The sequence below is a fragment of the Saccopteryx bilineata genome, chromosome 3 (genome assembly GCF_036850765.1).
Source record: "Saccopteryx bilineata isolate mSacBil1 chromosome 3, mSacBil1_pri_phased_curated, whole genome shotgun sequence".
Lineage (NCBI taxonomy): Eukaryota > Metazoa > Chordata > Mammalia > Chiroptera > Emballonuridae > Saccopteryx > Saccopteryx bilineata.
Genome location: NC_089492.1, coordinates 215,719,357 through 215,746,099, shown reverse-complemented (window position 1 = coordinate 215,746,099; position 26,743 = coordinate 215,719,357). Strand labels below are relative to the sequence as shown.

The 26,743-nt window shown below is 37.6% G+C and overlaps 1 protein-coding gene across 4 annotated transcripts in view; it reads right to left on the bottom strand.

Moving 5' to 3' along the window:
• TTLL7 (tubulin tyrosine ligase like 7) overlaps positions 1–26,537 on the bottom strand; it is a 179,480-nt gene extending 152,943 nt beyond the window's left edge. For 3 of the 4 annotated variants that reach the window (XR_010730428.1, XM_066268804.1, XM_066268806.1), the window contains exon 1: positions 26,375–26,537. The gene's annotated coding sequence lies outside the window, so the exon portion shown is untranslated. Of the gene's footprint in view, positions 1–10,308; positions 10,490–10,912; positions 10,938–26,374 lie in introns of those variants that run through there. The other variant, XM_066268805.1, reaches the window with a different exon arrangement.
• Between the last annotated feature and the right edge of the window lie 206 nt (positions 26,538–26,743).

Sequence of the window (26,743 nt, the reverse complement as noted above, 5' to 3'; positions counted from 1 at the left end):
CTACCCCCACCATTTATTTGTTCATGTATTATCCAGGCTGCTTTTGTCCCAAAAAGGCAAGATTGAAGAATTGCAATAAAAACCACCTAACCTTTTACAGAAAAATTTACTGATCCCTGAATGAGGGTCCTCTAGGAACAAGAAGGATACAGAATAAGCAGAAGTACAGAGGTTAGCCCTCAGAAAAGAGCAGAGAATGTGTGATTATAATAACATGTAGTGAAAGAGGAAGAACGAGATATAAAAAAATCAATCCTACTCTATGTCAGAGAATGAGCAGTGCACTGACTGCCCATAAATAAATCAGCAATAGTTTCAGGCCTCCAGAAAGTAAGACAGTGATAATATTAACTAATACAGATGCTTCTACAACTACAGCAATATCATATCTGCTATATTAATATCATAACTGTTACTGAACATTTCCATCTGAATATTCTCAATGTAACCATGAACTAAAAATATCAGACCAAACTCATAATCTTGGGCATCTTCTACTTCCTCAAACACTAGCAATCCAGCTCCAAGTCCTATTTTCCTTATCTTCTAAATATACCTGAAACCCACCTACTTGTTTCCATCACTTTCATCTCCTCTTAAAATCCTAGCCACCATACACATAAGAGTAAATACGGTTTACACTTTTCCCTAACCAGAGGGTAAACAGCTTAAATCACCCAGCTCAGAGATATAGATAGCAATAACCCAATTAATGACATTTATGTCAACCACACCCAAGGACAGATGAAGAAAATAAATCTCATTTTGGTACATCAGCATAAAGCTGATGAATATTCTATTGAGATCCTCCCCTAAGCTTTAAAACCCTCAAGATGAATGACCCAGGACACACTCACCCTCCGAGGATCACATCCACGTCTTCCTTTGCTCTCAGGCCTGCATCCCCTAAACTCCAAGGGTCTCCATGAGACTAGAAACCAAAGGAGCAATGGACAGTGGAGCTGCTCCCGGCTAACACCCTGAATCTGCCTCCAAGTCCCCCTTTTCTCTAATTTTCCAGTGAGCCAAAACAGCCCCACCTAGACTCTCTGCTGTTGTTTTTTCTATCATAAGCCCTTCCTTTTTCACCGTCCCCAGGTTTAATAAACATACTCTCAAAATTCCCTGGGCTCAGGCCCTGGCTGGTTGGCTCAGTGGTAGAGCATCGGCCTGGTGTGCAGGAGTCCCGGGTTCGATTCCTGGCCAGGGCACACAGGAGAAGCACCCATCTGCTTCTCCACCCCTCCCCCTCTCCTTCCTCTCTGTCTCTTCCCCTCTCGCAGCCAAGGCTCCACTGGAGCAAAGTTGGCCCGGGCACTGAGGACGGCTCCATGGCCTCTGCCTCAGGCACTAGAATGGCTCTGGTTGCAACAGAGTGACACCCCAGATGGGCAGAGCATCGCCCCCTGGTGGGCATGCCGGGTGGATCCCAGTCGGGCGCATGCGGAAGTCTGTCTGACTGCCTCCCCGTTTCCAACTTCAGAAAAATACAAAAAAATAAAAATAAAATAAAATAAAAAAATTCCCTGGGCTCATTTTGTGAAATCTTTCCTACACGAAGTCAAGAGCGTGGCCACACACTGCAGGCCAGCCCGAGGCACACCAGCTCTGCCAGTTACTATCTGGTAACACCACTACACTGTCATAAGTGGTGAGCCTGACATCTTACCACCTGAGCAAAGAACAATTTTACTTCGGCATTAACACTCTAAATCTTTTTTGCCCTTCATAACACCATAAGACCATTTTCATTTTGTATTTAAGTTTTAAATTTATTTTTCCATTTGACAAATAAAGCTAAGATTTAAAGTTAGTTGACTTGCCTAAGGTCATGCTTGGTACCAGTTAAAGTTAGAATCCGTATCCATCAAGATCATTGTTTTTGAGCCCTGGCTGGGTAGCTCATTTGGTTAAAATGTCATCCCAACACACCAAGGTTGTGGGTTCAATCCCCAGTCAGGGTATGTACAATAATCTACCAATGCAGAAATATGGTAAATGGAACAACAAACCGATGTTTCTTTCTCTCTCTCTTTCTCCCTTCCTTTCTCTCTCTAAAATCAATGAATTAAAAAAATTGTTTTAAAGATCATTGTTTCCAAAAACTTGATCCCTTTACTCCCTCTAAGCAAGTCTCAAATTCACCCCTATACTACTGTCCACATTCACGTTCACCAAATCTCTCCAACTATGACGGCCCTCTGCAGTAAACTCTGTAGGAGCACGATATCTTCAAACTCAATAAGGGTGATGGGAAGACACAGCACAGCACTGGAAACACAGTTTCATGCTAATGACCAATGTCTTGGCTTGTTTTACATTAGTGCCATTTTAACATCTCAAGCCTTTTAATAAAAGAAAATCTAAACTAGAAAAAAAATGTATGACATACCATATTTATATAGAAAAGTTTTTCATAAGAATACAGTTAATTTTTTAGAAGGAAATGAAAGAAAGAACAAAAGACTAGAATAAAGGAGAAAAACAAAAAGAAGAGGATGGGAGGAAGGGCCTGAAAGTTAAATTTTTCTGTTTAGCGAAATCAAGCAAGTTTTATCAGTCACATAAGAATGTACAATTTCATTAGCCTCTACAAAATACGCTTAGTCATTAATCTGAGTGAAACAGTGTCTGACAATGCTGTCCTACAACCTATCCGTGTAGCATATTCTAGATTTGATTTTCAACCATAAGAAACTCTTATAGTCCGCATGTCAAAAGAGATAACTTGAGAATGATGACAGAAGAATGAGACCACATGGCAAATAATCATTCTAACACACATGTCAGTCCTCATGAGATTCAAGTCAATGATTTAGGTGCTTCTCACAAACTCTAGAATCTAATCCCAGTATATTTTTCCTAGCTTAGGGTTTATCATATTGGAATGTCCTAGAAACAATCCTTCATTCAGAACCTACATTCAGAAAATGTTTCTCCATTCTCTAATACTTCCCCTGAAAACTGTTTTATTGTTATTGAATGAATGTAATCTTGTGTCTACAAAGACTAAGTAAAGGATTAAGCATTTCTTTAGGCTTATAATTCTTCAATTTTCTCAATGTCATTAATAGTAAACTTTCTTTTTTTTAATTTTTTTTAATTCATTTTAGAGAGGAGAGAGAAAGACAGAGAGGGAGAGAGAGAGGAAAGACAGAGAGAGAAGGTGGGGAGGAGCTGGAAGCATCAACTCCCATATGTGCCTTGACCAGGCAAGCCCAGGGTTTCGAACCAGCGACCTCAGCATTTCCAGGTCGACGCTTTATCCACTGCACCACCACAGGTCAGGCCATAGTAAAGCTTTCTAAACAAAATTATCTGTAAAATAATCTCAGAAAAGCGAATTTCCCCTCCTAGAATAAGACACTTCAAAGTTAAAGACCTTTAAAGAACTTTAAATATATGATGTCACTTGGCGTATCAAGCATTTCATTTTTAGTTGCACCAACAGGCAGGAATACAAAATTTCACCAGTCACAAACCCAAAATTCTTTCAGTTATTCTGCAATTATCTGACTATATCATAATACACTTTTGCATTAGCATTTTTGTATGTCTGGCAATGAACAATGAATAACATGTCTTAAATGCTTACTAAGCACCAGGTCCTTACCTAAAAGCCTTACCTCTATTAACTCATTTGGATTTAGAAGTATAGGTATCTTACAAATGTTTTCATAACTGAGTAAGTTCAAAAAAATTCAGTGACGGAAAATGATTTATTTGACTTTGGGTGAAGGGTATACAACATAATCAACAGTTCAAATACTATAGAAATGTTTACCTGAAACCTATGTCCTCTTATTGAACAATGTCATCCTGTTAAATTTAATTTCCTATATAAAATTTTTAAAACATTCATAAAGAAAAATGTAAGATAAGCATCCATTTCATCTAAGCAAAATTGATACAGCAATGTATAAATCCACTTCCTTGACATGGGGAAAATATTTGTTTTTAATATATACTACGTGTAAGGAACACATGTGTCCATTTAAAAAAAAATGTTTTTCAGTCACCATTATAAAAGCTGTTATTGAAAACTATGAGACAAACTAAAAATTTAACAAAAATAAGTAAATTCTTACCTAAATGCATAGAAAAATAATGTTATATATTTGAAGTCATTTAGATGTTCTTTTTAAAGCAGTTATTATAGAAAACTCATATTGAAAAATAATTAAGCTTTCTAAGATCAAATAATAAAGTTTTTTAAGACCTAAATCAACACAAAAAAACAATATCAAAAAGCATACCAGCAGACTACTAACTAGTTTTATTTAATACAATGGAAAAAATATAGACCTTATGAATAAAAAAATATAAAAATGGTCTTGTCATCATAATATTAAGCCTAATAGATTTGGGGGTAAAGTGAATAATATGGCAGAAGCATCGGTAGGTTAATGCTCACTCTTTTTACTATCTGAAATATATATATATAAGACACAATCTACCACATAGTATCAATATATTTCTGCAAAAATTAGAATTGTTATGTTTGAGGTATTATCAAAATTGATGTTACACCTGCCATGTAAGTCATTGTGAAAAGTTTAAACTAGAATCTAAAATATTTTTTTAAAGTTTCCAATCTATTTTTGAAGCTGTTCAATGAAAGCCAGTTCTTCTAATTCACTGAAATAATTACATGGGTAACTGAGCTGCTAATGATTAAAGTAGCCATTTTCCTCTCTAGTAAGTCATGTTCTCTCTTTTTCTCTCAGCCATGTTGTTCTATTATTTGACAGAATAATAATGAAAATAAAGCATAGTATTTTCTACATGATATGAAAAGTATTTAGCACAGTACCTAGAACACAGGCACTGATCCCACAGAAGAGTTAGCTATATATTACTGTTGATATTATTAATCAAGGGAATTGGACATGTATCAAATACCTATCATGTTCCACACATTGTGCTATAGGCTACATAATCAGGCATTTCAACAAAGACTGCACCAGAGAAGCTTTAAAAAATACTCATTCCTATAAAATACCTAGAAATTAATTTAACTAAAACATGAGAGACTTATACATTTAAAAACATATTAAATAGCTCTGGCCAGGTGGCTCAGTAGATAAAGTGTTGTCCTAGAACAGTGGTCCCCATCCCCCGGGCCGTGGACCAGTACCAGTCCGTGGGCCATTTGGTACCGGTCTGCAGAGAAAGAATAAATAACTTACATTAGTTCTGTTTTATTTATATTTAAGTCTGAACAATGTTTAATTTTTAAAAAATAACCAGATTCCCTCTGTTATATCCGTCTAAGATTCACTCTTGACACTTGTCTCGGTCACGTGATACATTTATCCATCCCACCCTAAGGGCCAGTCCGTGAAAATATTTTCTGACATTAAACCGGTCCGTGGCCCTAAAAAGGTTGGGGACCACAGTCCTAGAGCACCAAGGTCACAGGTTCGACCCCCAGTCAGGGCACATATGAGAAGCAATCAATGAACACGTAACTAAATAGAACAATTAAGTAGAAGGGGTTGATAGTTCTCTCTCTCTCTCTCTCTCTCTCTCTCTCTCTTCTCCCCCCATTTTTCCTTCTTCTCACTCTCTCACACATATCATTGGGAAAAAAATATTAAACACTAATGAAAGAAATTTAAAAAAACACAAATAAATAAAAAGACATCCAAAGTTCATGGGTTGGAAGACTTAATATTGTTAAACTGCTCATATTACCCAAAATGATTTATATATTCAATGCAATGTCTATCAAAATCCAAAGGTATTCTTTTCAGAAACAGAGAAAGCAATCCTAAAATTCAGATGGAACTACAAAGGACTCTCAAAAAACTAAAACAATTTTAAGAAAGGAGAATAAAGTTGAGGCATTACACATCATAATTTCAAAATATATTGTTATCATGTTTAAAACATATGATACTGGCATAAGGATAGACTTAAACCAATGGATCAATAGAGGGCCCAGAAACAAATCCATGTAAATATGGCAATAAGCAATGGGGAAAGGATAATCTCTTCAACAATGGTGTTGGTTAGCCTGACCAGGTGATGGTGCAGTGGACAGAGCATCAGACTGAAACACAGAGGACCCAGGTTTGAAACCCTGAGGTCACCAGCTTGAGCACGGGCTCATCCGGCTTGAACGCGGGATCACCAGCTTGAGTGTGGGCTTGCTGGCTTGAGCGTGGATCATGGAAATGACCTCATGGTTGCTGGCTTGAGCCCAAAGGTCGCTGGCTAGAGCCCAAGGTCACTCACTGGCTTGAGCAAGAGGTCTCTTTGCTCTGTCTGCTGTAGCCCTGGGTCAAGGAACATATGAGAAAGCAGTAAATGAACAACTAAGGTGCCGCAACAAAGAATTGATGCTTCTAATCTCTCTCCCTATCTGTCCCTCTCTCTGTCACAAAAAAAAAAAAAAAAAAAAAGTGTTGGGAAACTAGATATTCACATGTGAAAAAAATGAATTTGGACCCTTATTTTACACCACATAGAAAGTAAAATCAACTCTAAATAGATTGAAGATGTAAATATAAGATTTAAAACCACTAGAAGAAAAACATAGGCAAAATACTTCATAATACTGGTTTTAGCAATAATGTCTGAGATATGACACCAAAAGCACCAGCAACAAAAGCAAAGGTAGACAAGTGAGACTATGAAAAACTTAAAAGCTTCTGCATAGCAAATGCAACAATCAAAAGAGTAAAAAGACAACCAACAAAGTGGATAAATTTGTTTTCAAACCATATATCTGGTAAGGAGTTAATATCCAAAGTATATAAGGAACTCCTTCTACTCAAAACAAAAGAAACAAATAAACCAACTTAGAAATGGGCAAAATAGGCCCTGGCCGGTTGGCTCAGCGGTAGAGCATCGGCCTGGCGTGCGGGAGACCCGGGTTGGATTCCCGGCCAGGGCACATAGGAGAAGCGTCCATTTGCTTCTCCATCCCCACCCCCTCCTTCCTCTCTGTCTCTCTCTTCCCCTCCCGCAGCCAAGGCTCCATTGGAGCAAGGATGGCCCGGGCGCTGGGGATGGCTCCTTGGCCTCTGCCCCAGGCGCTAGAGTGGCTCTGGTCGCAGCAGAGCAACACCCCGGAGGGGCAGAGCATCGCCCCCTGGTGGGCAGAGCGTCGCCCCTGGTGGGCGTGCCAGGTGGATCCCGGTCAGGCGCATGCGGGAGTCTGTCTGACTGTCTCTCCCCGTTTCAAAAAGAAATAAAAATAAAATAAAATAAAATAAAAAAGAAACAGGCAAAATACTTGAATAGACATTTCTCCAAAGAAGACATGTAAATAGCCAACAGGTGTATGAAAAGATGCTAAAAGTCACAATTTATCAGAGAAATCCATATCAAAAACACAATGAAATTTCACCTCACATCTGTTAGAATGATTATATTAAAAAAGAAAAGGTAACAAGTGTTTGTGAGGATGAGAAAAAAACTGAAACCCTTGCACACTGTTGGTGGGAATATAAAATGATGCAGCCTCTATGAAATCAGTAGGGAGGGTCCTCGAAAAATTAAAAATAAAACTACCACATGACCCAGCAATACCACTTCTGGGTATTTACCCAAAATAATAAAGTCAGGATTACAAAGAGATATTTGTACTTCCATGTTCACTCCAGCATTATTCACAATAACCAAGATGTGTAAACAACTAAAATATCCACTGATGGAAGAATGAGTGAGGAAAATGTGGTGTGTGTGTGTGTGTGTGTGTGTGTGTACAATGCAATACCATTCAGCTTGAAAAATCCTGCCCTATGTAACAATATGAATGAATCTGAAGAACAATATGGAAAGTGAAACAAGTGAGTCATAGCCACGATATATTGCATGCTAGCATTTTTATGAGGAATCTAATATAGTCAAACAAGTAGAAACAGAGAAAGGAATAGTGGTTGTCAGGGGCTGGAGTATGGGAGATATGGAGAACTGCTATTCAAGAATAAAATTTCAAAAAAAAAAACAGGGATGCCTATGTCCCAACCCCAAACATTCCAATGTAATTGGTCTGGGACACAGCCTGAGCATTGAAATTTGTTAAAGCTCCCCTGTGATGATTTAAAGCTATAGCCAAGTTTGAGAGTCATGTTAAAAACAGATGTTATTTCATTTAGTCCTAATAGATTTTTATTAATTCCATTTTACAGATGAGAAATATGAGATTCAGAGAGGTTCAATAACTTGTCAAAGACTTGGACAAGTCTGCTCAATTCTCAAAACCTTTGTAATACACCATGTTGCCTTCTGAATTGCAAATATGCTAAAGCCATCAATATTTTTCTTAGAATCTTGAAACCCTGCTGAGAAAGCACCATATAGTTACTTTGCAAATCTGTTCATTAGGTATGAAGGGGGTCTTCCTATGAATTCTGAGCTCTAGTACAGGATTTTGCTTGTTTGGTTTTGTTTTTAATACAGATCATGAACCACAGAGGGTAATAAACACAATTTAGTGAAACTCAATAACCATTTTTAAATAAAATAATAGAATGGACTAGATGAAAACATAACAGTGCCAGACTGCATTACATATAGTATAAAAAGTATTAACTACAAGTACCGTGTCTTGAAACTTTTGTATGTCTCTATGTGTGTGGTGTGTGCAGTGTGTGCAGTGTGTGTGGGTGTGTATACTATAGCAAGAAGTAAATCATATTTATTACCATGAGTTGCAACTAAATATGTCTGTAAGATATTCTAGAGATTGCCTGACCAGGCGATGGCGCAGAGGATAGAGCGTTGGACTGGGATGCGGAGGACCCAGGTTCGAGACCCCTAGATCGCCAGCTTGAACGCAGGCTCATCGAGTTTGAGCAAGGCTCACAAGCTTCAGCCCAAGGTCGCTTGCTCGAGCAAGGGGTCACTTGGTCTGTTGTAGCCCCCTGGTCAAGGCACATATGAGAAATCAATCAATGAACAACTAAAGAACCATAACGAAGAATTGATGTTTCTCATCTCTCTCTCATCCTATCTGCCTGTCCCTATCTCTGTCTCTGCCACAAAAAAATAAAATAAAATATTCTACAAATAAAAACATGAGACTAAAAGGACAATGCTGAAAAAATGTTACTCATTTTCTAATTCACATATACTTATTTATGTTTTTCTTTACTCCTGGGATATTTTCCTCTCTACCCAACATTCAAGTACAGCTTAGTTGTCCCCTCTTTCCTTCTGTCTTCTAGACAGAATTAGCTGTCCTGCAGTGCATAACCCCTGCTATACCTATCACACTGCATTGCTTTGTTAAAGCACCTGTTTTAAAGTTCTTTATTGGAAAGGGCATGTCTCTCTGAGCAATACGAACAAAACGCAGAGCCTGATACACAGCGGAGTTTAATTTTTTTAACAGGTCTAGTAGCTCTTTGTTATTTTACTCATGAAATTTTGGTGATACAAATTATAAGTGAAAAATAAATTTCAGCTTCCATTTTTCTGAACTATCACAAATTACTACTAGAATTACTTTAATATCTGGCTTATCCACATCTCACCTAGATGACACTCTGCTCTGCTAAAGATTACATCAAAGAAAGAAGACAAACTTTAAAAGCCACTCTACTGGATTAGCCTACAGTGTTTACACCAGCCTATTCTCTTATCTATTTTAATATTAATTGACTCTTCCAATTCCTGTTTTCATACTTGCTTTTAACTAAATACTTGTGTTAAACACTTATCAAATAAAATACACTAATGTTGCACTATGTTTTCATACTATGAATGGCAATGGGAAAAAAACATTTTTACTAAAACATCAATCTAAAGGAAAGAAATAACCATTTATTGTCTCTTGATTTTAATTCCTTAACACCATCCAACTCTTTATCATCTATGTTCACCTAAATAAAAGCATTTTACCATGTCTTTAAAATTTGTTAACTTTATTGAATTATTGGAACTATTCGATGATTCAAAAAAGCCTTTTAAAAATATATTATATATACATGCATATATGTATATAAAGAAATATATGGTTTGACTATCTTATATCCCTGATCATACAAAAGTCCAGTATTATCACAGTGATCTGAATAATTAAAACATTTAACAGCTATCATTCACTGTACATAGTAAATGCCAGTTAGCATGGAAACTATATAAATTTAAAATAGACAAAATTATGTAGCATTAGAAGAAAGCAATTTTAAATTTTAATGGGATAGAAATGAGAATTAAAATTAGAAGCTTTCATGCTCCGTAAAAATCTGTTTTGGGAATTCATGATTTTCCAGTCTTTCTGCAAAGTTAATCTTCTATATTTCTAGTTAGAAACTTATAAAATCTTAAAATGTGAAAAAGAAGATCACATACCATTTTTTCCTTTCAAGTTTTTGGCTCAAATCAAATGGCTTTATGATCTTCTAATTTGTGCAGCCTCACTTTACCACTACAGGCCTCACTATTAGAGTCAACAGCCAACCACGGCTAGAGCGACTGGCAGACAGCATCGCTGATTCATCTCAGGAAAAAACAGGCTGCAGCATCTACAGTTCTGATGATGTCCAAACAGGGTAAAGAATTGGTCATAAGCCAAGCATTTCCTTTTCGAGCACAGACAGAAATACCAAAAGTAGGCAAAACTCAGAGTTCTCTACATTTGAACTTCAATTTAAACATGGTTCTTTCAGGCCGGATAAGGGGTCATTGGGGGAAGGTACAAGTAATAATTTGCAAAGCCTTACTTATTGTGGTCCCAAGGCTGGACACTTCAGGTATGTTTACAGCAATGCTTTCCTTCTTTATTCATTTAATTCCATTAACAGAATTTATGTGACTACTTCACCTATACCATGCTAAATATTTAGTTTGTACTTTGAATATAACTCCCTTCAGGTAGCCTAAACCAAAAATTTAATTTCCTATTTTCCTTATTTTAGTCCGTTTGGTGTTATATAACAACATCTCTCTTACCTACCCAAATATATAACTAAACTTCCGAGAATTAAACTAATAACCCATCACCCATTGCAGAAGCTGAGGCGGCTGCCTAAGCAGACCATACGATAACAATGATGCAGACACCAGTCAGAAATGGAGATCAAGTTACAAACATGCCCACAGGACTATATGAGCCAGAGAAGCTTTTCTTTCTCACCTTCACAGTCCACTTATCTGGCTCTTTACACAGAAACTCTCAAATCAGAGGACACACCTAATAAAGGGACCCTGAATCAGAGCCCTCTCCAAAATTCAGCTGAGACGGATCGGAGGAAGGAGGGCACGAGGGAGGAAGGGAGGGAGGGAGGAAGGAACCCTTAACCACCCTCTAGAATGGTTTACCAAAGATCTTTCATGTTATAGAGAAAAAATACTCTGCACAAATCAAGCATTCATCTAGTTTTCCTATTAGAAACAACTAATCCCAACTACGAAAGAAAGACTAATATATTGACAGCAAAAATCTAATATTTACATATTTTTATAACTGATTTTTGTAACTCACTTTATAACTAATTTTTAAAGAATCAATTTAAGTCAAAATTATACCAGAAGGCATTCCAATAAAGCAGGAGGTATTTTGGTATTTGGAGAAGGAGACATAAACATGAATTATAGTTTATTATATTATTATAAGATATAATAATATATATTAGTAATTATTAACTTAAAATTATATAATAATTTATATTAATATAAATATATGATATGAAGTACTTATTTAAACATGAAAACTCTAATCTAGCAGTAGTGAAAATAGAAATTTCTGATATGAAAAATATTTAGCTATGTTATTATCAAATTAGTTGCATATAATGTCATGACAGTTACGAGTGCAGGAGTATAAACTTGACTCTAATTCATTTATTATTTCAACACATATTAAAAGTACCTAACTGACTCCAAACCTAAGACCAGGACCATTACACTGAATTAGTCTGGACAGGAAACATCTGGGCCCTTCTTTTTCTTATGAGCACTCAAAACAAAGGGAAGATCATACTTTATTTTCAGGAAGTAAAATCTTCAGTGTATTGCCCCTCAAAATGTTAGGTAATAAAAATAATACGTATGAAGGAATTCCTAAAAGATATGTAAACCTTCCTTTTTTGAGATACTGTTACATCCATTCCTGGATTAGCCAAATCATCAGAGAGCTCTATAGCTGGGCCACACCACATTGCTGGTCATGGACACCCTAACGGAACTGCTTTAAGAAGAATATTAGTTATTTATTGAGGACATACTGTGATCTTTACATACATCTCCATGCTTTCAAGGCAAATATTATTCTCATATAAGAAAAGAAAATAGATCTTTTTTTTTTTTTTTTTTTGCATTTTTCTGAAGCTGGAAACAGGGAGAAACGGTCAGACAGACTCCCGCATGCGCCCCACCGGGATCCACCCGGCAGCCCACCAGGGAGCGACGCTCTGCCCACCAGGGGGCGATGCTCTGCCCATCCTGGGCGTCGCCATGTTGTGACCAGAGCCACTCTAGCGCCTGGGGCAGAGGCCACAGAGCCATCCCCAGCGCGGGAGGGGAAGAGAGAGACAGAGAGGAAGGCGCGGCAGAGGGGTGGAGAAGCAAATGGGTGCTTCTCCTATGTGATGGGTGCTTCTCCTATGTGCCCTGGCCAGGAATCGAACCAGGGTCCTCCGCACGCTAGGCCGACGCTCTACCACTGAGCCAACCGGCCAGGGCCGAAAATAGTCAGATCTTAAGGTTACTTCCCCCAAAGACACAGAGCCATACCATGGACCTATATTGAAGTATATTTTTAAAAATAGCTCAACAAATCCTGTTGACTGCGCTGTAACAATGTTGAGGACACCTGGCACTACACTAGAAGGAGTTCACTTGTAAAAGAAACTACAGCAGAAATTTCACTCTGAATTCTATACAGGAAAAATTTTGTTCCTCGTAGGTGATTGGTTTGTTTTTCCTATGAATAAACTTTTTCATTACTCATTAAACGTTTTGTGTTTCCCTTTTTGCATGGTAGGTAGAAAACTCAATATTAAATGTAGAACTCGCCCTAATAAACATATACAATTTCAGAATATGTATTTTTTTTTTTGTATTTTTCTGAAGCTGGAAACGGGGAGAGACAGTCAGACAGACTCCCGCATGCACCCCACCGGGATCCACCCCGCACGCCCACCAGGGGGCGACGCTCTGCCCACCAGGGGGCGTTGCTCTGCCATGACCAGAGCCACTCTAGTGCCTGGGGCAGAAGCCAAGGAGCCATCCCCAGCGCCCGGGCCATCTTTGCTCCAATGGAGCCTTGGCTGCGGGAGGGGAAGAGAGAGAGAAGAAGTGGGGGGGGGGGTGGAGAAGCAAATGGACGCCTCTCCTATGTGCCCTGGCCGGGAATCAAACCTGGGTCCCCCGCACGCCAGGCCAATGCTCTACCGCTGAGCCAACCGGCCAGGGCCAGAATATGTATTTTATAAGCCAATGTCACTGTCTTCCCTAGCTAATTCCATCTTATTTTTTGTCCTTACTGATATTTTCAGATTCTTGTTCATTTCACCTTGCCTGCTCATACTATTACAAATTACTAATCTGCAAGACCATTTACCACAATCTTTTAAAACCCCACAAAGTTATATATTTTACTCTATGTAAATTATACCTCAATAAAGTACTAAGGAAAAGTACAAAAGAAAAACCATTCACAATCATCAAAATCAAAGGGCAGTAATTCAAATATTTCTTGTACTGTATTAGAGTCAAACCTTAATAAAACATTCTAAATTACTTCATCCTTGTACAGTCCTCATTGAGTTAATACTGTTATTCCATTTACTATAATTTATAACTTCAAATATAGTTATATGTTTGGTATTTGTTAAAGTTAGGATGGGAATAATTTAAGGTATTTCATTTGGTGAAGAGTACATTGTGAAGTTCTATTGGTCTATTTACCATGTTTATTCTAGAACAGAAAGTACACGTCAGTGAGCCAATGTGAAAGAAAATGCTTCTTTTGTGAAATGTGTTAGTGGAGAAAGGACAACAAGCACGTGGAACAACTTGGTTAAACCAATGGCAAGTGTGAGATGCACATATCCTTGCCTCTGGCTTCACCTTTCTCTTTGCCTTGGTTGTCTCAATAGTGATTCTCAAACTTTTGGTGTTGGCACTCTTTATGATCTTCAAATGTTGTTGAGTTTTGTTTTGGGGGTTATACATATCAACTCTTACCCTACTAGAAACTAAAACTGATACATGTTTAAGTTCCTTCTTCATTTATTTTAAAATAACAATAATAACATTACATGTTAACCAAAACATACTTTATTTAAAAAACTATATTTTAAAAAGGCATGAGTGCATCATTTTATGTTTTATCAAATTTTTTAATATCTTCCTCTAGAAAAAATCCATATCTGCTTCTGTATTCATTCTGATAAATTATTTTAGTTGAAGTATATAAAAATATTTGGCCTCACAGAAATATAGTTAGAAAAGAAGAGTATTTTAATAGCCTTTTCAGGTAATTATAGATATTTGAACTTGAGACAACACCCAAATTCAACACAAAGCCAGTAGCATTCTAACAACCAAAACCAAAATTAAAAAGCACAGCAAAAATGAAACTAAAGATCAATATTATGAACATAAATGCAATAATCTTTAACAACTTTTTTAGCAAATTGAATGCAACAATGTTTGTATATGTATGCATGTATATATTTGTGTGTCATGTATAGATATATGATCAGACGGGATTTATTCCATATGTGCAAAGCTGGTTTACTATTCAAAAATTAATCAATGCACAACAGCTTTAAAAAAATTATATGTCCATACCAAATGAGGCATAAAAAGCATTTGATGTAATTTACCATCCATTCGGGGTAAAAAGTTTCAGTACACTAGGAAAAGTGGGGAGAAAATCCTCAATCTAACAAAGAACGTGTACAAAAAACCTACAGCTAGCATCATACTTAACAATAGAACACTGAATAATTTTCTTCTAAGATTGGAAACAAGGCAAAGATGTCCACTCACACCCATTCTTATTTTGACACAATACTAGACGTTCTAGCTGTTACAATAAGGAAAGGAAAAGGAAAGGCATACATATTGAAAAGAAAGAATAAAACTGTCTCAGTTTGCAGATGACATTATTATCTATGTAAAAGGGGGGAAAAAAGCTAAAAGTATCTATCTTTGACCCAAAATGTGACTTCAGTAAGGATTCAGGATAGAACCTAACACATAAAAACTAATTGTACTTCCACATAATAAAAACAAAAAATGGAAATAAAAATTTTAAATGCAATATCATTTACAATTGCTTCAAAGAAAATGATACAAGATATGTGTAATGAAAATTATAAGTGATGATAATAAAAGAAATCAAGAATAACCTAAATACCTGGAGAAACATACCATGTTCACAGATTGGAAGAATCAATATAGTAAACATGTTGTCTCTAAATTGATGTATAGGTTTAAAACAATCCCTATTAACATATAAATCATAGCCAACAAAATTCTACAGGCACAGATTAAAAAGTAGCTCTTCAAAAAAAAAAAATCAATCAAAATTAAGTTTAATTTGTTAAATAATTACACCATTCATTATAACTAAATAGTCTTAATAATAATCTTGTGGCCTGACCAGGCGGTGGCACAGTAGATAGAGTATCGGACTGGGTGGGACATAGAGCACCCAGGTTCAAAATCCCGAGGTTGCCAGCTTGAGCACGGGCTTGTATGGTTTGAGCAAGGCTCACCAGCTTGAGCCCAAGGTTGCTGGCTTGAGCAAGGGGTAACTTGGTCTGCTGTAGCTCCCCGGTAGGTCAAGGCACATATAAGAAAGCAATCAATGAACAACTAAGGAACCGCAACAAATAATTGATGTTTCTCATCTCTCTCCCTTCCTGTCTGTCTGTCCCTATCTATCTCTTTCTCTGACTCTCTCCCTGTCTCTGTCAAAAAAATTTTTTTTAAATAATAATAATCTTGTAGACTTTAAAGAATAAAGAGAAAAAATAATAAACACCAACTTGAAACAATTCTGTGAACACATTTTTATAACTGCTAAAAATACTCAATGCTACATAGAAAACAAAGCACAAATAGACAAATGGGACAACAAAAGTTTTTGGACATCAAAGGACACAATCAACAGAGTGAAAAAGCAACCTATAGAGTGAGAGTATACCTGATAAGGGATTACTATCCAGAATTTATAAAAAATGCCAAAAACTCAACAACAAAACATCACATAACCAGATTAAAAAATGGGCAAAGATCTTATATAGATGTTTCTCCAAAGATGATATTCAAACAGGCACATGAAAAGATGCTCAATATTACTAAACATCAGAAAAACGCTCATCAAAACCATAATGTGATATCACCTCATCCCTGAGAATGGTTAGTATCAATCAACCAATCAATCAATTGATAACAAGTGATGGTGAAGGAAAAGAGAAATTGGAACATTTGAGCACTATTGGAGGGATGCTAAAATGCTGCGATCACTATGAAAAACATTATGGAGGCTCCGCATATAATTAAAAATAGAACTATAATAGAACTATATAATGCAGTATCTCAAAGAGATATTAGCACATCTATGTTCAAACAGCATTATTCTCATTAACAAAGAGGCAACCCAAATTTATATCAACAGATGAATGGATAAACAAAATGTGGTAGGACTGAAGGAGGAGAAGAGGGTATAGGGTGGATAAATGATAATTGGTGGAGACATGACTTGGGGTGGAACACACAATACAATATACAGTTGATGTAATATAGATTGTACACCTGAAACCTATATACTTTTATTAACCAATGTCACCCCAATAAATTCAATTTTTACAATGTTGTATATATACACAATGGAATATTATTTAGCTTTTAAAAAAAAGAGAAGGAAATCCTGTCATGTTGCAACATGGATGAACCATTAGGATATTAAATTAAGTGAAATACACCTATCACAAAAAGACAAATACTATATCAATCCATCCATATGAAGTAGCTAAAGTAATAAAATCATAGAAACAGAAAGCAGAATGGTGATGTCAGGAGCTTGGGGGTGGGAGAAAGGGAAGTTGTTGCTTAATGGATACAGAGTTTCAGATTTGCAAGATCTGAAAGTTGTATAGGTCTGTTTCATAATAATATGAACATATTTAACATTACACTTAAAAATTATTAACATTATATATTTCATGTTATATTTCATCACAAAAAAGATTATATAAAAAATAACCAATGCTGCAAAATATGATATTAACTGGAAGAAAAAGTTGCATTTGTGGAATGTCTACAAAATGCCAGAAATTACCCAAGTAATTACATGAATCACAATATACCACTCTGAAAGAAAAAGTTACTACATTTTCTCCCAGAAAACATGATAAATATTACCAGAATATGATTATATATCAAGAAGAGTAAAACTCTTGGACAACCATTAGGTAATTTTACTTGGAAATCTAAATCTCTGTCCAGGGTGGGACAAAAGTAGGTTTTCACTTGTGAAATACAGAATTTATTCTTGTATTATTGTTTATTAATTATTATATTATTTTTCATATGAACAATTGTAAACCTAATTTGCCCCACCCTGTATTCATAGATATTGCTGACTGTATGTGCTTAATTTTGTTTCTAGTAGAATTTCACTTTAGGACCTTCATTCCATCCTATATTTATTATTCTGGTTCCTTGTGGATTCTAAAAACAAATTCACAGATACTCTCAAGCACATTATGGAAGCAAATATTCCATACTGTATCTAATAGAAAACATATTTAATTTTTAATTCTTTAGTCAAGGATGAAAATAGCTCTTGACATATGTACCCAAGATAAATTTTTAAAAGAGAACGCTTCCTATTCCACAATGACAATCCCTAACATATGCAGCAGCAAATTTTTTTTCTGCCAGAAATACTCATTTGGCACTGATTTTTGACAAGTGAAAAAGCTTTCCACATATATACAGTCCATCTGATTTTAAGAAACACTAAATCCTCCCATTGAACTTTCTATAATATTTAAGGTGTCTATTTTTCTTAATTTTTTTGTGGGCAGGTACCAGAAATGATTTGTTTCAATTTTCCAAAAATAATAAGTTGAAATATGTGTGCTGACCAAGGAGAAGCAGATGTGAACTAAAAGTATATGTCAGAAATTAGGAAAAAGTATTCAATAAATTTGACAAGTTATTTTTTCCTCAAATTATCCTAAAAAAGTAAACCAACAAAATTATCCAATAAATTAATGAAGGTTATCCTCTTGTTTACATGTAACAGTAGCTACTAGCTTCTAAGGTCAAAATTAGTGTTTGTTTTTTTAAGATTTTACTTATTGTCTTTAGAGAGGAGATAAGAGAGAGAAGTAGGGAGAGTGAGAAGTAGTTGCTTCTCGTATCTGCCTTGACCAGGCAAGCCCAAGGTTTCAAACCGGCAACTTCAGCATTCCAGGCTGAGACTTTATCCACTGTTTCACCACAGGTCAGGCAAAATAGTTTCTAAAAGGCGAAGCTGTAGCCTAATTTCTAATCCTTACTGTGATTCTTCATGTGAATTTTGCTTTTCTTTTATTCCTTCTCTATCTAGCATGACTTTTAGTGTTAAAATGGAGGAAAGAAATAATCTTCCAAACCTTAGGATTCTAGGATAAGGGATGTTAATTGAATATTATCATCTTGGATTTCATCAAACCTAAAGCTAAATGAAAATGCCCCCATCTAGATTTGCACAGTAAGCTGATTATAGGAAGTGTAAAATTTCTATCATTCCTCTCTGTACAGTAGCTAGCACATATTTTTTGAGTAACTGCAGACTGGCTGATTCTAAATATAAACTGAGATGTGTGCTAAAATTATTGTCCTGATTTTTTAGCAATCATTGTGAATGTCACACATCATTACAGATTTTATTTATTAAGGACCTTGAAGAAACAGACTTTAAATATTAGTAATGAAAAATTACATGAAAATTTCCCCATCATATGCAATGATTCAAATTAAATCCACAGTTGATAACTTGTCTTACCAATACTGATGTATAACCACTCATATCGCAAAATCAGTCAAACCTAGTATTAAGACCACACCAATAAGAGCATATTTTACACAAATAAATCTTAAGCAGAGTCATTTCTCTTACAAAAGAAAGATAGTACTATCTCAAATGAGGCATATACTTAAGCCACCCTAAAAATCTAATCCAACAGAGAGCGTTGAAATTGTCTTGAAGCTGCTGCTTGAATTACTGCTGCTCCATCTTCCAAATCTACAAGTGATCGATTTACTTTAAAGTCAACTTGACTGCAAATACACTAATGGTGGAGAAAGGAGAATTTTTATAAAAAACACTACTGTCATCTTGTTGAGTTAGATGTGGCATCAGTTCAAAATGTGCAAAGTAGTGGGGAAAAGAGAAATATTCAAAATAATCCTTGGTCAAACATGATGTTCCATTTAGCATAACTAAGCAGAGGAACAAAAAGAAGACAAGTTTGAAAACTTGGGTGCCACAACCAATTTAGACAAATCAAATAATGAGGATAATTCAGCATACCCAGTAGACCAAGGATATCATCAATTTAAAGGAATTCTCAGAGACCTTTAGGGAAGCCCCAGAAGAGACCCAGTGACCCCTTGACGACCTAACTCTGAACTTTCAAATAAACATAGGCAAACCACTTGCTTGCAAGCAAAAAGTGAATGAAAAAAGAGAAAAGTATATTTATCGCTCACATTTCCAAAGGCTAAACAAAAACCATGGCTTTGTCAACTGCTTATATTTACTATGGGCAGGTGTATGTTAGCAGAAAAATGTCAAATGGGAACTAAGAAATAAGAGTAGTGGAGAATAAATAGGCAAGCCTACTTAAATGTAAGTTTTTTAACTTTAACTTAACCTTCGGGAAACTGTTGTCTAAGCCCAGTTCAACTTTGACACATAATGCCTAAGCATAGAAATGATTCACCACCGTCTACAAGCTTTAGCAAACTTTTAAATAATAGGTCCCAACTAAGTATAGGACAAAACACTGCCTACCTCAATGTCCTACTTCCAACAGCAGAAAGCACCTGTCCGGTCCTGAACATGGGGGCTCTCTTTTTGGTTTGTAATGTAATGTTTCAGTTTTCACTGTCTTCTTTCAAGTTTCCCAGGACAGAATATGATAAGAGCATGCCTCCCTGCTTTCTGCTTGTATCTGCAGATAAGTTAATCTGCCCTGAGTCCCCTTCTACTGGTCCTTACAGGGAATGATCTCCCTGTATCTCCACAGCTTCCCAAATAGGGTGGGGGCAGGACCAGGAGGAAGCTCAGGTGAGATCCTAGAAGAGCCAGTCAGTGACCTGGCCAATATACCTGTCTAAGGAGGAAGTACCATCTGTCTGTACAACTGGTGGGGGAAACTGAGGCATAGTCTCTCTCCACCATGAGAGACATTTCCTCTGAGGGATATTGGAGGATATTGGGAACAAGAAGAAGGGAATATATGAATGGCCAGAGGGGCCATTGGGAAGGTTATGTGTCTCCCAGTGACTGCTGTTCTTAAAGGCCATCTCTGACAATATGAATGGGGAAGTGGAGGATGGTCTTCAATGTCCACCACCCTCTTGTACTTTGTAATCAGAGCTTCTGCTGAAAACTGGGAGTTGGAACTTCTACCATCACTTATATGTATTCTCCAAAGCAGAGTACAAGAATGAATTCATAGGCTTCGCATTGGCAGGATAGTAAAGCTGGACACCAGGTAATCTGACACAGAGGATGGAAGAAGCTGAAGTTTGAAAGAGATAGATGTTGGGGGGGGGGGGATTAAAGTCCACAAGTACAGCACTAGAACCAGAAAGTAGTCTATCACATATGTCCCCTCTCTAACTATAAACTCTTGGTCACTCTCACAAAAATCTTTCTCCAACTTTATTTACATCTTTTTCCCCTAGGGTCCCCAACTGTCTGCCTTTTTCCCAGTCCCCAGGATTTAAGTAGTCTTTCCAGTCAAAAGAGGTGGCCTGAAAGAGTGTAATGTGAGGAGTCATGGACAAGATTGAGTGTTATTATGAATATGCAAATATGCTATCATTAATATGCAAATATTCCAAAGGGAATGTACAAAATCCAGTGGAGTTTAAAACTTGCATAAAATAGTCAAACTAAGTATCACAAGAAAAAAATAATTTGCAACTATGTGTGGTGATAAATGTTAACTAGATTTATTTTGGTGATATTTCCCAATATATACACATATCAAATAATTATGTTATATATCTGAATCTGACACCAAACCATAACAGACCAGATACATTAGAATTTAGTTTTAGTTAAAATTATTCAATGAGCCCTTTTGAAGGGACAGAGCTTCACTGGAATGTAATCATATCCTGCAGACCTGCCTATATAGAATGTTTTAGTAGGCATACTTTCCTTAAGATAAGGTTAGAACATAGCTTGTTAAGCCACAATTAACTGTTTTTTTCTTTCTGCTCTTAAGATAATATCACTTTCACAATCTCAAGACATCTTACAGAGCTCGGCTTCTGTGCGAAACTACCTAGTCATAGTCCCGTAGACAGGGGCAGGATGCCACCAGGAGCAGAATAAATCAGATTACTGAAGCTTGCAAACAAACTGACCAATTGGCCCTGGTGGGTAGCTCAGTTGGTTAGAGCAATATGCCAAGGTTGCAGATTTGATTCCAGTCTGGGCACATACAAGAATCAACCAATGAACACACAAATAAGTGGAACAACAAATCAGTATTTCTATCTCTCTGAACTCAATCAATCAATCCATATAAATGAACTGACCAATCAACACAGCTCATGCCTGACTAGGCAGTGGTGCAGTGGATAGAGCGTCGGACAGGGATGTGAAGGACCCAGGTTCAAGACCCCGAGGTCGCCAGCTTGAGCACAGGCTCATCGGGTTTGAGCAAGGCTCACCAGCTTGAGCCCAAGGTCACTGGCTCGAGCAAGGGGTCACTCAGTCTGCTGTAGCCCCCCCCCCCCCCCGGTTAAGGCACATATGAGAAAGCAATCAATGAACAACTAAGGAGCCGCAACAAAGAATTGATGTTTCTCATCTCTCTCCCTTTCTGTCTGTCTGTCCCTATCTGTCCCTCTCTCTGATTCTCTTTGTCTCTGCCAAAAAAGAAAAAGAAAAAGAAAAAGAGCTTATGAACAAGGATGTTCACCCACAGTGTTACTACATATTACTATCCGTAACATACCAACAATGAGAAATGAGAAAATTATGGTACATCAATCTAATGAAAAAATAACATAGGCATTTTGAAAGTTTACTGCTCAATTGTAATTAGGTGCAAATTAATGTTCTAAAATTTAATGTAGAAGTACTTTAAGAGTAATATACATAGCCTGACCAGGTGGTGGCGCAGTGGATAGAGCATCGGACTGGGATGCGGAAGAACCCAAGTTCGGGACCCCGAGGTCGCCAGCTTGAGCGCAGGCTCATCTGGTTTGAGCAAAGCTCACCAGCTTGAACCCAAGGTCGCTGGCTCCAGCAAGGGGTTACTCGGTCTGCTGAAGGTCTGCAGTCAAGGCACATATGAGAAAGCAGCCAAAGAACAAATAAGGTGTCGCAATGCACGATGAGAAACTGATGATTGATGCTTCTCATCTCTCCGTTCCTGTCTGTCTGTTCCTGTCTATCCCTCTCTCTGACTCTCTGTCTCTGAAAAAAAGAAAAAAAAAAGTAATATACATAGCATGATTAAAACTATGCATGAAAAAAAGAGTGGAAGAGAGTACATTAAAATATTAATAGTAGTTGTCTTTAGTTAGTAAGATTATGGTGATTTTTTTTCCTTCTTAAATTCTTACAATTTCCAAATTGTTCATAGTTCTATAATGAAGGGGGAAAGCTTTTAAGAAGGCCAACTTCCTTGAAAGAGGAATAGTTTTACTTGCATAAAAAACTTTTTCTCAGTTTAGTTGAACACTAACCCTTCTAATATCAGCACCCAGGAATACACCATTTCCTTGAAGGGCACTTGGAGCAAGGAATATGGAGAATGGGAGTAAGACTAGCCAAGGGGAACTTGGCCTGCTTAAAAACGTACACTAGTTCTCTATCATTAGCAGCTAAGGAGCAGATTTTACTGCCTATATTCAAGGCTCTTCATAACTTGTCATGGTATGTCCAAAGAAAATACAGTGGTACCTTGAGATATGAACAGACCAACATACGGATTTTTTAAGATACAAGATGCGACTCAGTCCATACTTTTGTTCGAGATCCGAGCGAAATTCCAAGATATGAGTCATGATTCTGGAAGCTGCCACAAGTTGGCGTGTTGGCACACAGGTCCAGTATCGGCAGTTTGATATACGAGTTGACTGACTTACGAGCTCAGTTACAGAACGAATTAAATTTGTATCTCAAGGTACCACTGTATTGCACTTCTCAGTGGAACCTCTTTACTCACTTTCTCTTTGACTATTGAAATCCTTCCCATTTCTGTTATCTAATTCACTTAAACCCATGAAGACTTTCCTGAAACCTCTAATGACTCCAAACTCTACTATTTCTCTTTCTTCTTAAGGTACTGTTACGAAGAAGCAAACTTAAGGTTGCTGACCACCTTTTTCTGGTATTAAGCCAATTCTAATTATTTTGTTAATTACCTATATGTAAGTAAATATCTCCCCAGCTAGACCTTAAATCCCTTAATGTCAAGAATTTAGATCAGTGGGAGTCAACCTGGTGGGCGTTCCAGCTTTCATGGTGGGCGGTAGCAGAGCAACCAAAGTATAAATAAAAAGATAGATTTAACTATAGTAAGTTGTTTTATAAAGATTTATTCTGCCAAACTTAGCAAAAATCCAACATAAAGTACTTGGTAATTATTATTATATGCTTTAACTTGCTGTAACTCTGCTTTATAAATTTTATAAAGTAAAGTTACTTCCCTACTTTATAAATCACCATTACTGTGAAACCAGTGGGCGGTTAGAAAATTTTACTACTAACAGATACAAAAGTGGGCGGTAGGTATAAAAAGGTTGACTACCCCTGATTTAGATGTTTGCATACAGGAGTCATTTGACAAATAAATATAGAGGAGAGAAAGAGAACAGTTCCAAAGCCAAGTTGGTATTAAATTCACACTCTCAGTAATGATATCTAAATAAAATGTGTTGCTTCAGTTGTAAAATATCCTGCTGACCTTCCATTACTAGGCCATGCACTTTCCTTTAAAAAAAAAGCAGTGGTGCTGTATTTTTGCTTATTCATTCATACCAATTCTGCTGTGCCTCTTGGGATGAACCAGATTAAACTTCAAGATGTTTCACATCAAAGTTCAGGATATAGTCTATAGCCATATAAAGAACAAAAAGAAATGACCTAGAACTCAAAGTTAACACTCATTACAAGACCCTACTTCTCTTACAGTCTTGTCTGAACAAATGTAAATTTGTACCTCCATTTTATGGCCTTCTTTGGGCACTTATGGCCCACTAATTTAAAAAAAGAATTCTCCAATGCAAATGGTTCAATACTTTAGAAATGATGAGCTAAAATGACTATGTTCCTGTCTGTCATCAAATACTATTCCAGCACTTAGAGATAATGAGCATTTTTTTTTTTTGCACTATGGCAACCTGCCTCCTGAGACATTAACAAGAGTTGCATATCTTAAGAGAAAATACATAAATCATAAATGAAAGCAAATCAAATGACCAAACAAGGGACAAAGAAAAACCTGGCCTGTATTATTTTTGCAGAAGGAACACACAAAGTCCTTATTATTGTTAACTCTGAAAGACAGGACAAAAACAAATCAATTCAGTTCTCTACTATTACAAAGAACTACATTTTGCTACAACACCTATATTTTTTAAGAGTCAATGCTCATCCAGATTCTACCATTTATTAGCTATATGATTTTGAACCATCTTTGTATTTCAGTTCCTTAGTCTGTAATATAGAATTAGATAGAAGTATCATCTGCTATGCCAAATTACAGAATTGTAATGAATGAATTAACATTATCAGTCTCGGTTTACCTGTCATCTTATAATGGGGTAATACACCCCACAAAAACAGTTCAGTCACACACTTAATGAACTAGATAACTGTACTTACTGCAAATATTTTCCTAAAGTTTTTTCAATTTTTATTTATTGATTTTAGAAAAAAGAGGAAGGCAGAGAGAGAAAAAGAGATCAATTTGTTGTTCCACTTATTTATGCACTCATAAGTTAGGAATCAAACCCACAACCTTGGCATATTGGGACAATGCTCTAACCGACTGAGCTACCCAGCCAGGGCTCTGTTTTTCCAAAGTTTAAAAAGAAAACATATCTGGATTTTTTTTTTTTTACTTCTCTGATTCCTTCAACACAAGCATTCACCACGTAGCATTGCCAAAATGTGTTATGACTTAGCTCTCCCATGCAGTGTTGTCCAGCTGTTGGTTTTTGACATATGCTTTCTAAGAAAATAGGGGTTTCCCCCCACATAATTCAAAGCAGGCTCTTACTTTCATACTAAAAGAACAATAATTATACACACAGGAAGTTTACAGGTTGTTGTTGCTGTAGTTTAAGATTACGCCTATGAAAACTAATTCACTTTAACAGACCATAGAGTATACCTACACTTGGATCAAGAATTTCTTAATACAGTGAAAGGTCCATGGGATGGGCTTCAGAGTGATCAAGATTTGTATTCAAATTAGCGTTCTATGACCTTGAGCACATAATTTAAATTTCCTGCTCCTCACTTTCCACATTTGGTTCTGGATTGTGAATGAGTTAATGAAATTATATATATGCCTAGGCTCATAAAGTATTCTTTCCTACCTTCAATCTTTTCCTCCCAGGCCAAGACCAATCAAACCCACCTTGAATAAAAGACAACTTTGATGCAGCATCTTTCTCACACATTAGCGGAGAATGCCACGCGATGTAAAATTAAGTAGATGATGGCATGAATTAGAAATGGGGGGGGGGGGGGGGGTGAGAAGTAGAAAAACAGATACCCACAATGGCCCCAGACTTCACTCGCATGTGTCGAAAAAACACTAACCTGACACACTTTGAAGACTGCACCGCAAACGAACGCAGGTTTGTACCAGGATGTAGGGAACGGATGGCATTTCAGAACAAGCCAGCAGGGAGCCTCCCGGTTCATCCCGCCCGACCCCGCCCGCCCGCCGGGGTGGTTCACCTGGAGCCCAGAAGCAGACGTGAGAGCACAGCAACTGACCTCGTCCCCACGGTCCCATGATGCCCAACCCTCTGGGCACAAATGATGCTGAATCATTAGCATCAACAGCAGCAGCAGCTCCCAGTTCTGCTGCCCGGGAGGGACAGTGCCCCCAGAGCAGTGACCGTCCCGGGTGGGGGGAGCGACCTCGGCGGCGTGGGGAGTTGAAAGAGATCGGAGAGGATCGGGGCAGCAGGTACTCACCCGGGTGAGGAAAGCCCGGCCCCGGTCCTCGCCGCCCCGGCCGGCGGTGCCTCTGCGGCTCCCGCTTTCCCGCAAGCGGCCACCGGCCGCAGCCTGAACCAAGGTCCTGCGCAGCTCTCCGCCGCCCACCGCCCGCGGCAGCCACGGCTCCAGGCTCCGACGCTCGATCTGGAGCAGCTGGAGCAGCAGTTGCTGCGGGAGGCGGTGGTGGCAGCCGACGGGCCAGACCATGCGCGAGCCGCGGCCGGGGGTGCACGGCGTGCGGAGCGAGCGGGCTGTGTACTGAAGACGGCCCTTCGGAATCTCCGGCCACCCCCCTCCCGGCTTGCCTTGGTCCCGCTCGGGGCTCCTTTAGAAGGCCGCAAACAG